General features: G+C 37.6%; 1 long non-coding RNA gene across 5 annotated transcripts in view; it reads left to right on the forward strand.

Annotated features, from left to right (window-relative positions):
• LOC127483689 (uncharacterized) overlaps positions 1-12,357 on the forward strand; it is a 108,789-nt gene extending 96,432 nt beyond the window's left edge. Inside the window, exons 3-5 of one of the 5 annotated variants that reach the window (XR_011384736.1) lie at positions 7,529-7,623; positions 8,330-8,518; positions 11,770-12,357. This is a non-coding gene — a long non-coding RNA (uncharacterized lncRNA). Of the gene's footprint in view, positions 1-7,528; positions 7,624-8,329; positions 9,348-11,769 lie in introns of those variants that run through there. The other 4 variants (XR_011384735.1, XR_007910186.2, XR_011384734.1 and 1 more) reach the window with 4 other exon arrangements.
• Positions 12,358-12,637: the final 280 nt, after the last annotated feature.

Consider the following 12,637-nt stretch of genomic DNA (forward strand, 5'->3'; position numbering starts at 1 on the left):
GTCAATTAATTATAAATCCATCACCAGCAAGATTTTCTTCTTGCTCTCCCTACAAAATAGGTTTTAAACTAACCATAAGATTATTTAATTCTGTCATATGAAAATGAACTCTATGGTAGTATATAAATAGTTGATAAATCTGGATATACCTATTTGAAAGTCAAGCAAAAACATTAAGAAGGAAATTCCTAATTTAAAGAAGAGTTGGGGCTGGCACTGTGGCATAGAGTAAAGGTGCTTCCTGCAATGCCAGCATTCCATATGGGCACCGGTTAGCTTCCTGGCTGCTCCACTTCAGATCCAGCTCTTTGTTGTGTCCTGGGAGAGCAGTAGAAGGTGGTCCAAGTCTTTGGGCCCCTGCACCCACATGAGAGACCTGGGGGAAGCTCCTGGCTCCTGGCTTTGGGTCTGAACAGCTCCAGCTGTTGCAGCTAATTGGGGGGTGAACCAGTGGATGGAAGACTTCTCTCTCTCTCTCTCTCTGCCTCTCCTTCTCTCTGTGTAATCTGACTTTCAAATAAATACGTAAATCTTCTAAAAAAAAAGAATTAAGATTGTCTTTGAAGTGTGGAATGCCTATGGAGAAAGTGTTGAAAGTATTTTCAATTGGCCAGTGCTTCAAACATTGAAAATAATATATATATATACATATATATGTAAATATACCATAAAATCCTATTATTAAAGGATGATTTTTGAGCTCATTAGCCATGCCAAAACTAACCACTATACATAGCACCAGCATTATCACAAGTCAGTCAATTTAAAGTTGATTTATGGGATTGGGTTGGGGTAAGGATGAGGGTGGGTTATTATCTGAGAATAAATTAAATGGGAATTTTTAACAGTTATTACAAAATGGAAATAAAATTTATTTGAAAAGTTAGGACTGATATTATTTAATATGGTAATTGAAGAGTCCAGCCTCCAGCATATATAAAGAATTCTTACAATTCTGCAATAAAATGACAGAAATCAAATTATAAATAGGCAAAGGTCTTGAATAGACAGTTCTCCAAGTAATACATACAAAAAAAAAAAAACTAGCACATGAAACAACACTCAATGTCACAATTCTTTATGGAAATGCAAGCCAAAATCATAGTATTTCATTAGACACTCATTAGGATGGCTATGGTTTTACAAAGATATTAGATAGTAAGAAGGGCTTGTGGTAGTAGACAGTGCATGAAATATGTTACACTTGATATATACTCAGATAATGCTAACCAGAAAGCCATGCACTATATGGATGAATGACTGCCCTGCTCAATAAAAAGTTCACACATTTTTAAATGCTTTTAAAATCTTATTTTACAAGTGGAAATAGAGCATGGAGTTCAAAGTCTTGATAGGCTTGAAAGCAATTGTTGCATCTACCCTTTATAGGTTCCATGGATTGGGAGAAGTTGGATAACCCTACTGACCTGTTTCGCCCTCTTAGAGGACATAGTAGGGTGCTGTTCCGTATTCTACTGAACTGTCTGTCAAAGTGACTGACACTATCATTGACAAAAACGAAGTTAATTTTTATTCTATCATCATTTTATTGTTACGGCATATTTAATGGAGCATTAAGAGCTGAGTGTCAGCTCAGACAAAAGTGAGACTCAAACTAGGTAACCTTGGAATACAATCAATGAGCTTAACTTCAGTCCCATTCCACTTGGCATCCATGGCTCAGTCATCTAGGAAGGAGACCAAAGGATTTCCATTTTGGTAAACTGGCCTTAACAACATAGACATTTGGATGTGCACCCACAGAATTGAAAAGACCTCTATACTAAAATTACCACAACAGGTAGGTAGAATTTTAATATCTTTTTATAACTGTGGCATTTTTCAAAAGATGAAATATAAATGGCCAATAGACACATGAAAAAATGCTCAGAATCACTAGCTATCAGGGAAATGCAAATAAAAACCACAGCGAAGTATCACCTCACCCAGATAAGAATGGATATCATCCAAAAATAAAAAAAAAAAAAATGTGAATGAGGGTGTGGAGAAAAAGGTACCTTAATTCATAGTTGGTTGGAATGCAAACTGGCACAACTATTATAGAAAACTATATGGAGATTTCTCAGAAAATTAAAAATAGATTTACCATGTGACTCATCTATCCCTTTCCTGGAAATTAATCCAAAGGAAATGAAATCAGCATATAGAAGAGTTACCTGTACTCCCAGGTTTATATAGCTCAGTTCACTATAGCTAAGTTATCAAATCAACCTAGATGTCTATCAACTGATGTCTAGATAAAGAAAATATATTCTATACACACAATGGAATATTACTCAGCCATAAAAAGAATGAAATTGTGATAATTGCAACAAAATGAATGCAACTGAGATCATACTCAATGAAAATGAGCCAGACCCCCCAAAAAGTCACATTTCATCTTATTTGTGGTATTTGATATATAGTACAAAAACTGTGTGAATGTCATATCATATACCATATAAATATTGCTTCACTGAATCATATAAATGACAATATACTCTTCTTTCCCATATTAAATAAAATGGGTAACCAGTTTCCTTTTGATTTGATGGAAGTGTTTTTGTGATGGTTGCACAATGTTGTTAATATACTAAATATCAGAATTATATACTTTACGAGGTTTAGAATGGCAGGGCCAGCCATATATCATGGCCTAGTGCGTAAAGCTGAGCTTTCAATGCCCACATCCCATACGGGGTGGATCTCTCTCTCTCTCTTCACCCTCAAATACATAAAATGAAAAAAACAAAAAACAAAAAACAAAAAAACAAAAAACAAAAAAACAAAAAACAAAAACAAAAACAGGAATCTCTTACTGATTTACTTTCAAATGGCAGATCCACTTGGGCCCTCCTTTAGTCACCTTTGGCTTTTAATTAAATTGCACAACTGTAAGCATTTGGGCCTAAAATGACAAGGACAGTAGGGAAAAGAAAAAACTTATAAACCAAAATATATCTATGTTTCAGTCCCAGGTTTTTAACTTCAAAATTATACACATATAAGACCCATACAACATGTTGAATTTCAGCATTTTTATCTTTAAATGAGGGATAATGCTACCTTTTTGTATAATAAAGAAGGCTGGATGAAATTGAGTATTGAAAAAATCTAACTCAGTATCCAGAGCACGTGTATATTCACAATATTATAAATATCAGTTCCCTTTGCACTGATTAAAAACATAAAGAGCTTGAACCTCAAGGAAACTTTTAAGCATACAACCTCCAACTCAGTTTGAACGATGACTCAAACACTCTATAAAAGGAAAGCATTAAGATGTATAAGAGCAAGTTTTTTTTTTAATGAAATGTCAATTGATGACTAAATTATAAGACAGACAAGTACTAAGGGGATAAGAAAGATTGTATCTGAAACTAATTGGACAAAGGCATTTTGAGGTAGAATAGTTCTCTTCAACTTTCTTCTCACAAGTAAAAGGAGTTGAGTTATGGGTCACTGAGTAGCGTTTTCAAGGTCACTGGGGAGTAAGTGTTGGAACCAGGACTGGAGCCCAAGGTGGCTGATGTTGTCACCAGTAGTGCTCTTTCCACTGCAGCTCTGATTATTTCTAGGCTTCTATTTTCTTACCCATAGAGCAAACAGGTTGACATTTAAGTACAAAGACATGAAACTCTGAATGAGTCCTGAGCTATGTGGTAGCCACTCCTTGGGGTAAAGCACGCATGTTGGACAATGCAGTGGTTTGGAATTTGAAAGCCACATTGAGACCCTGGCTTTTACTGTCTCTTTAGCCTTAGAAGTTACTAAACATTTTTTAAAGTAGCAATAATCTTATCTGAAAAAAACATAAATAAAACAAAAATGTAAAACATACTAGTCAATGCATTCATTCTGTAATGTATGTAATACTGCCCCAAGCACATATTCTGCATTGAAAGGTGATAGTTATGATTTCTTTCATCTACATATTATGATATTTTTATTGATCTTTATATACTTTAATTTGAAGTAGGAAGGAACCACAGATTTAGTGGTCTAGAAAAATGCTAGGTGACACTGTTGCCTCAGGCCAATAAAGGTAAGTTCTGGACCCCCTTGGAGGCGATTTATACTTAACTTTGATTCTCCTCTGATCCAGAGAGCCATTAAGTGTAGTTGTGGCACTGACATAGAAATGCCTGAACATAGTGGGAGGATGGCCATTCTCAGTTCCAGTCTTCCTATGGAATATACACAGGAAGGCAGGGACTGGTAGCTGAAAAGCATCCATTGAAACCTCTTCACCTCACCATCATCAAAAGTCCTTGACACAGACACCCAGGAGCACTAAAAACAAATTTAAAAAGTTGCCCATGCCTGTCTAAAGTAACTAAGCACGAGGAACTCCAAGGATTTTAGTGAGACACTGAATTGTTTTTCAAGAGCTAAATTTGTATTTGTCTTAAATTTTATTGCATTTCCATTTGACCACAGCCTTACAGATGTGGGTTCATGCTCCATGTAGTTCAGCCAGCAAATTCAAAGAAGACTCCTGGGATAGGCATCTTTTAACACTCAACTGCTGTTTTTTTTTCACACATTTTTCTTTGGCCTCTCAAAGAATCATTTTCTTTTTCACTTGAAAAGGCTTTTGTTAAGTGGCCTGGAAGTGAGATTGCTGTGCATCCATCTTGGCAAAATTAATCCAGGAGTAAAAATGCCAAAAGGGAACCAGTTGTTTATATTCTGAACACTTTCTTCCGCAGTCTGAATGAAAAAGCAAAGTACCTCCTGCAAGCCTCCCTGTCATTCCTTCAAGGGTTATCACTGCCTCCTTCTTCTAATCAGGGCCCTCATCAAAGCAGAAGGGAGCCAAGTCCTTAACGAGCAAGAAACTGAATCTTATAAAGAAAAACACGGACAACTGATCTCATCAGTCACTAGAGAAACATCAACTGATTCTTTAACAATTACTTGGGAAAATCAGTGATGTGGCAAAAATTAAAAAATCATGAAGTGTTTGAAATGCACACACTTACAAATCTAGCATGAGGATAAAAGCATCGGCCCTGGTGTCAAGTAATTGGGCCTCAAAGGTTACCTCTCTCCTTCACATGTTTGAAGCTTTGGGCAACTCGGACTCTGAGCTCCCACTTCTTCATTTAGATTTGGGAATACTAATAACAGGATATGTATAAGGCACATAGAAAATGTGAGAATAATGTTTGTCATGAAAGGGAACAAACAGAACAACAAGATGGCACATGGAACAGAATTTATGCTTGATGGTGTGGGGCTGTAACAAATTTGGAACTTAATCTAAGCCCCATCTGTGTGCCTCTCTGTCCTCTCCTTGGGTTATATCTTCCAGCATTGCTCTTGTGCGGTGCCCGAAGCATTACTTTCTTGGTCTCTCAGTGGCCTGTGGAGTCTTTGAGGGCAATGATCATGACTGATAGGGCTTTACTCAGCTTTCTGTTCATGAAATCTGCATAGGATCTGACGCTGAGCAGCCAGTTAACAAAAAACTCGCTTAACAGATGCATTAATCATTTTATGAATGGATATAATTTGTCTTGTTAAAATAATGGAGTGTTTGGACTATAAGAGACTTGTGGAATCATCTAATTGATGTTAATTTTACATATGGGACAACTGCAACCCTGGGAGTTTGTTTGATTGGTCACACAGTAACATGGAGTTGGTCTGGTATCCTGAACACGATGCTAATTCTGTGCACCACAACACCTTATTTCCAGGTGTTTCATTTTTATTTAGTAATCAGAAAACAAGGAATCAGGATGGGTGGTTCTTATAAGAAGTTGATATGACTGATTTTTTCCTTTTACCTTTTTATAGTAACTCTTTATAAGTCAACTGTGATGGTTGCAGATAACTTCCTCTAGCTGAAATATGTTCTGAGAATATTTACATTCATTTTAGTGGAGCATTTTGTGACATTTTCTGAAAGGCACATGGAACAGAGATCCAACAAAATGCTGATTGAAGTCAAAGTGTTTTCTAATGTATCCCATAAACACATACACAAAGTACAGATTTACATTTAAGACTTGGATTTATTTTGAAAACAAACTAGAATTCATTGGTTGTTGAAAAATAATTTCATAGTGGATCTCAAAATACATATGTAATTGTAATCATATGAGCTTCCATTTCCACAGTACCAAATGTAATCATTGATGAAGATTTCACCTATCTAGGATTTGTGATCAGTATGACTGAGCAAAGCTTATGCTTACTTTTAAATTACTTAGTAAAGAGCTGTGAAACAAGTTCCCAAATAGATAATATCAGATCAGCGATTACATTTCGTAAGATAATTTTTTTGTTCATTTTACAACACTATTCATTTTTGGAGTAGAGTTCTTTATTGCTGAATCCAGGCTATTTAGTACCTTGGGACAATGTAATGAGCTTAGTTGAAGAGTAGCTTACTCTGCTGTAAAATGGGAATAATAGAAGGTACTTAAAAAGTTGTGGAGAAACAGAATTATAATGTATTTATTTTGGTAAAGGAAGTTAGAAATTCCTGTGTAAAAGGGGTCTTCAAAAAGTTAATGAAAGTATATGTACTATGGCAAATCTATTTTTTAATTTTTACACCGAAATACACATTTTTAAAATTTTGTTTTCCATGAACTTTTTGACATCCCCTCTTACTAGTAACTTTGTATTTGTGTTTTGTGAATACAATATTTGTAAATTTGTATTCCATTTCATGCCCTACAGAATGGCTATGAAATGGAAAAATGTGTCTTCATTGTCAATAAAAAGATAATCAGTGACAGCATGGTCTAAATGTCCATGAGTAAGGCCCTATGATGTGCTTGAACCAAAAAATGGTGATGAAAGTAGCACATGTCAGTTCTAGAAGAAGCTTAAATTAGGAGCTCATGGTTTTCAGTGTTGTTTCTTTCCTCTACCACCACCAAACCACTTTTGTCTAAGATAAAGAATGACTTGCCAGGGTGGATCTCAGAGACAAAAAATAGAACTGGGCTGAATATGACACCCAATGAGTATATAATGCAATCAATAAATACATTTTGAATTATTAAATTATTCAGGCTCTGGGATTAGTCATTATAAAGCATCACTTAGCCTGAGTGGTTGACACAGCTTTATAGAATTTAGACCTATTTATGCTACTCCCTCTTAGAAACACTTTACCATCATCTCTGGTGCAAAGTCCAAAACGAAAAGCGAGACATTCAGACATTCTCAAGCCCTGGTTCTTGTCAGCCTTCGGGTATCCTCATTGCCTGTTCCTCCACATATTTCACCCAGGCATCTGGCAACTCCAGACTGCTTCTAGCTCTCAGAAATTTCACGCTGCCCTATAATTCCATGTGTGTGGCTTCCTTTCTGTAACACGAAATTATTTCCATTTCCCCCTACATAAGTCGGCTCAAATCACTTTTTCTTCAGGAAGTTGACAGGAACCCCCTGATCCCAATAAGGAAACAGAGTCCATCACCTCTGTAGTTCTTCTGCGTTTTCTTCTATAAATGCATTTAGCACAGGACACAACATGAGTCATGTTTTAACATCTTGAGTTCAGGTTTCAGGTCACATGACTCTGCTGGACCTGCAAGTGACTGGAACATGGCAGACAGTTGACACATGTTGAAATACATTTTCATCATTTATTTTAAGGTAAGAAGAAAAAGAAAACCCAAACAATATTTTGGAAATAAAGGGATCCAATTTTATGGCAGTGGTAAGATCACAGTAATTTTTTTTTATTTTTATTTTTTAATTTTGGACAGGCAGAGTGGACAGTGAGAGAGAGACAGAGAAAGGTCTTCCTTTGCTGTTGGTTCACCCTCCAATGGCTGCCGCGGCCGGCACACCGCGCTGATCCAAAGCCAGGAGCAGGTGCTTCTCCTGGTCTCCCATGCGGGTGCAGGGCCCAAGGACTTGGGCCATCCTCCACTGCACTCCCTGGCCACAGCAGAGAGCTGGCCTGGAAGAGGGGCAACCGGGACAGAATCTGGCACCCCGACCGGGACTAGAACCTGGTGTGCCAGCGCCGCAAGGCGGAGGATTAGCCTTTTGAGCCACGGCGTCGGCCAGATCCCAGTAATTTTTAAGTCTCAATTTCTCTCTCAGGAGTACTATTTGTTTAATATCAGAGATTTGAAATCATCAAGTGGGGCATTAATAGCAGAAGTTATTAATCATTTTCAATGATTTATAAACATGTATCATTAGCTCTCCCTATATCACATTAAACAAGTATTAATAGGGGTTTTATTGATAGAAATCTTTTAAATGAGTCATCTCATTTGAAAATGAAATTAATGTGTCAGAATGTCATCAAAATGTCTCAACCTTTTCTTCTCCATCTGTTTTATTTCAGTGACATACTCCACCCTTACAATACCTCCTATACCCTGTACTTGGAAGAGGAACTCTCTAAAGCTATATCAGCCACATATTTCTAGGAAAAGACAAGAACTCTTTGATTCACAGGCTTATTGGAACCCTGCAAACAAATGTCAATTTTCAAATTCAACTGAGGATTCACCTTGAAATAAGACCACCACCAGTATGTGTCCTAAGACCTTTGTGAGAAAGTTTGGCATTTCCATGCTCACATGGGACATGAAAAACAAATAAACAGACAAAAATACTGAGGCCCTCCTGATGCTCAACATGACAAACAAGGTGCCAGACACCAGAGATTAAAAGAAGGACACTGGGCTTCAACCTCTGCCCTTGGATACTTGCAGTACAGTGGGGAGAGTGTCTCACTAACTGGAAAAAAAATTGCTTTCCCCAGCACTGTACCAAACTATGAGATTATGCAAGAAAATTCTGAAGGAGGAGCTGTAGCACATGGCCATGTCAGAGGGCACAGCATGTGCACAGCCATGGGAGATAGAAAATGTGTAACGAGTTTGGAATAGTGGTTGACATCATCTTGGAACTGTCTGAATCCTGCCCATGTAACCTCTGTAACAAACAGCAGCATCCTAATGGATGGATTGTAAGCCTAGTCAGGATGTGTGGACTTGAGAAAAATATACTGTGCATCTGGAAGGAAAGGGAAATAAAGAACAAATCACCCTACAATTCTATGGGATCAGGGCTCATTTTTTCCAAGTTTGTTTCCACTGTAACCAAAATTATTTGCTCCACAGATGTGTTTCATACATAGAGATGTACACTTACACACATACACAGACTGCTACATTATCAACTAAAGAATGGTTCATTAAAGAGCAGTACTTACTACCACACAAAGAGATATCACGCAACCATATAAATGCATTTAATGACATGGAAATATCTGCAATATGATCTTCTAAACATACAGAAATAAAAAAGCAAACAATGTGATTATAGCACATGATAAACAAGTAGAAACAACTTATTTTATGAATTAGAATATACTAAAACTGACAGGTTTTTCTGTTATCTCTTAGTGAATTGTTTTTTATCTATTTCTTCATAGTTGTCTATATTCATCCATTTTTCTAGAAGGAGCACGTAGGTTTATAATCACATAGAAAATACATATAACTAAAAATAAACCTAGAAAACGCCAATGTGGGAATCATAGCTTGTCCTTGGTAAAACTATTTTTGCTTACAGTAGGCAGGACATTCGACTCACCAGATTTAAGCAGTCTCATTGGAAATAATTGAATCTTATTATCAAGGGTGCTCGATGAAACGCTCATGATTTACCATGATCAACCGTTCAAATGTGTTTCTACTTCAAGAATTGCCTTAATACCCTACATAATGCAGGACTTGGTTGACCTTTTATACAGGATTAAAGCACCGTATAATTAACTTTTTTATATACAGAGTTAAAACTTAATGAAAACGTGAGGTGAAATGCCAAGACTTAATTTGCAGACTGCGTTTCTATTTCATATGGTGAGCTACTATGGCTTAGCTTACTGCTTGTGTGTTCTCTCTTCCCCTCTTCCTCTCATCCTACCTCCCTCAGGCACTTTCATTCTTACCAGATCAACATTTTCTATGCGCTTCTACATTGCCCACTCAGAATAAAGCTCCAGAGCTGTGGGGCCAAAGGAGAAAGGGTGAGATTTAAGCTCTCAGGTACAGCAAGTCCTGGTGACTTACTCTGAACTTAAACAAATCTAAACTCAAACCTTGGCAATACACTTACTTGCTGCATAATTTTAGGTAAATTCCTGAATCTCTACACTTAAGGAAACTACAGTTTCCTTATGCTTTAAGGGGGAATAAAGGTTCCTCATGGAGTTATCTGGAACCTTGTTTAAGACAGGACATACAAGTGGTTTAAGATCCCTCCATTAGAATGCTCCTATCTGTTACATAGGTAGGATTCAGACAGTGGCAAAATGGCATCACCCATTGTTCCAAACATGTTACACATTTTCTATCCTCCATGGCTGTGCCCATGCTGTGTCCTCTGACATGGCTGTATGATACAGCTCCTCCTTCAGAATTCACCTGCATATCACCATCACTTATTTTTCTCTCTTCTACTCCTCTCCCTTTCACTCCCCTGATCACTGGCGGGAGAACTAGCACAGCTTACCCTGTCCCCCTATACCTTAATTCCCTTCAGTGCTGATGAAACAATGGAGGAATGCTGTCCTCCAAAGTTCACTGCAAATCCATATATACAAACATATATATTTAAATATTTATTTATTTATTTGGAAGGCAGAGTTAGAGAGAAAGACAGACAGATTTTCTATTCACTGGTTCAGTCTCCAAATGACTGCAGTGGTTGAAGCTGGGCTGATCTGAAGCCAGGAGCCAAGAGCTTCTTCCAGCTCTCCTGTGTGGATACAGTGGCCTAAGCACTTGGGCTATCTTCTGAAGCTTTCCCAGGTGCATTGGCAAGGAGCTGGATGGGAAATGGAATAGGCAGGTCCCAAACCAGGGCCCATATGGAATACTGGGCCTCATGCTGCAGCCTCACCTGCTATACCACAGTGCAGACCCCTGCCTGATATATTTTTAAAGTCACAGTAAATATTTGTTGTTGATACATTAATGGTTCTTCATGTGTGGTCCATGATCATGTCTATCTCTAGAGCACACCATTCTCCCTGCCCCAAATGGTGGAGTTAGAATCGTGCCAGGGGATTCCAATACAATCCCATCAAGGTGGCATGTACCAATGCCATCTCACTAGTCCAAGTGATCAATTTCAGTTCACAATTGATCACACTGATAGGTCTCCCTCGCCATCCCTCTCCCTACCTCACAAATGCTCAGTGCAAGTCATGTAGAAACATTTGTTTTTTTTTTTTTCTTGTACATTCTACTATTTCTTGCAGTCAAAACTATTGTTTTCTTCCAAAATCTGATTTTCTCATCTTTCACAATAGAATTTTCACTTGATACATGGCCTCCAAGAGTGAACAGAAAATATCCCAGCCTCCTTTGCAGTAAGCAACCCCCGGATTTTAGGGAATGGGCTCAAGAGATAGCATCCTTGGGCAACTTCCTAGGGTTGTCTTTAAGAAAGAACTAGGAAACAGTCCCTTTCCCCTGTTTCCTTCTTTCTCTTTAAGCTGATGCTTATCCACAGATCATAACTTGGACCAAGACAATTAGACCACACTCAAAAACAGCAGAAAAATAAGTTAGAAAAAGTCTCGAGGGCTGTGCCAGCCTTCTAACTTTCTGAAAGACAGAAGAAAATGTGTTGGTAGTTTAAAGTATTATTATTAGTGTTTTCCTGCAACTTACAGCCATACCTAATCCTACCTGATAGAGTGCCAAGCTCATTAGACATGACAACACTTCTGCCTCTAATGCTATTTCCTGAACTTATTTTTCATAGGAGACTTTCACCATTTCCATGAAGAAGCAGCCCAATTATTGCCACCTCCAGGATTCCTTCCTGGATGCCAAAGGCATGCTAAGCTTGGTAGTTACAATAGCTTAATTGTGGTGAGGATCACCATGTATTTCAATGACGTCCGTTGTTCCAGGTGGGCATGCAATAAATATCTGGATGAATGCATAAGTGGATGAATGAATTTGTGGCAAAAATACCCCCAATAAATAATAAAGGCATTCCCATGAATTTCTCTATTACTATTCAGCCAAGGTCCTCACATCACTCAATATATTTTTCTTTCTTATCCACCCGTTTCCTCACACAGCAATAGAAGACTTGCTCTAACACTGAGTAACAATTGCCTCCAGAGTTCCTTAGTCACATCAGAATGCCCTCCTCCAAAGTTCACTGCAAATTCCTATTGATTTTTCTAACCAGAAATCTCAGCTTCACCGATGTGACTGTAAAGACAAGCAGGAAGAACAGTGTGAAATCCATCCCCTACCTAAATCTTCATTACCTTCTGCTATTCTTGTTCCAAGATGATTCAATTACATACTATGTTCTCAACTCTAATTTTTTTTTCACCTTACGGCTACTTATGAAAAATTAAACTAGTTACATGAGAGAGATTATATTGCTATCTTTCCACACTGCAGAAAAAAATGAATCATCGGGAACTAGAATAGACCAATACAAGTTATTTTGATTTAAACTTTAGATTAGTTCATTGGTGGGCTTTATATGCTACTATATTGCTACTACAAATTTTCCTAAAATATCAATACAAAAATGTAATTAGATCTTTTTTCAAGGTCTTATTTCCTCCACTCTACAGAATATAAGTTGCTTTCTAAAGACTCTCTTT

The sequence above is a fragment of the Oryctolagus cuniculus genome, chromosome 1 (genome assembly GCF_964237555.1).
Source record: "Oryctolagus cuniculus chromosome 1, mOryCun1.1, whole genome shotgun sequence".
NCBI lineage: Eukaryota > Metazoa > Chordata > Mammalia > Lagomorpha > Leporidae > Oryctolagus > Oryctolagus cuniculus.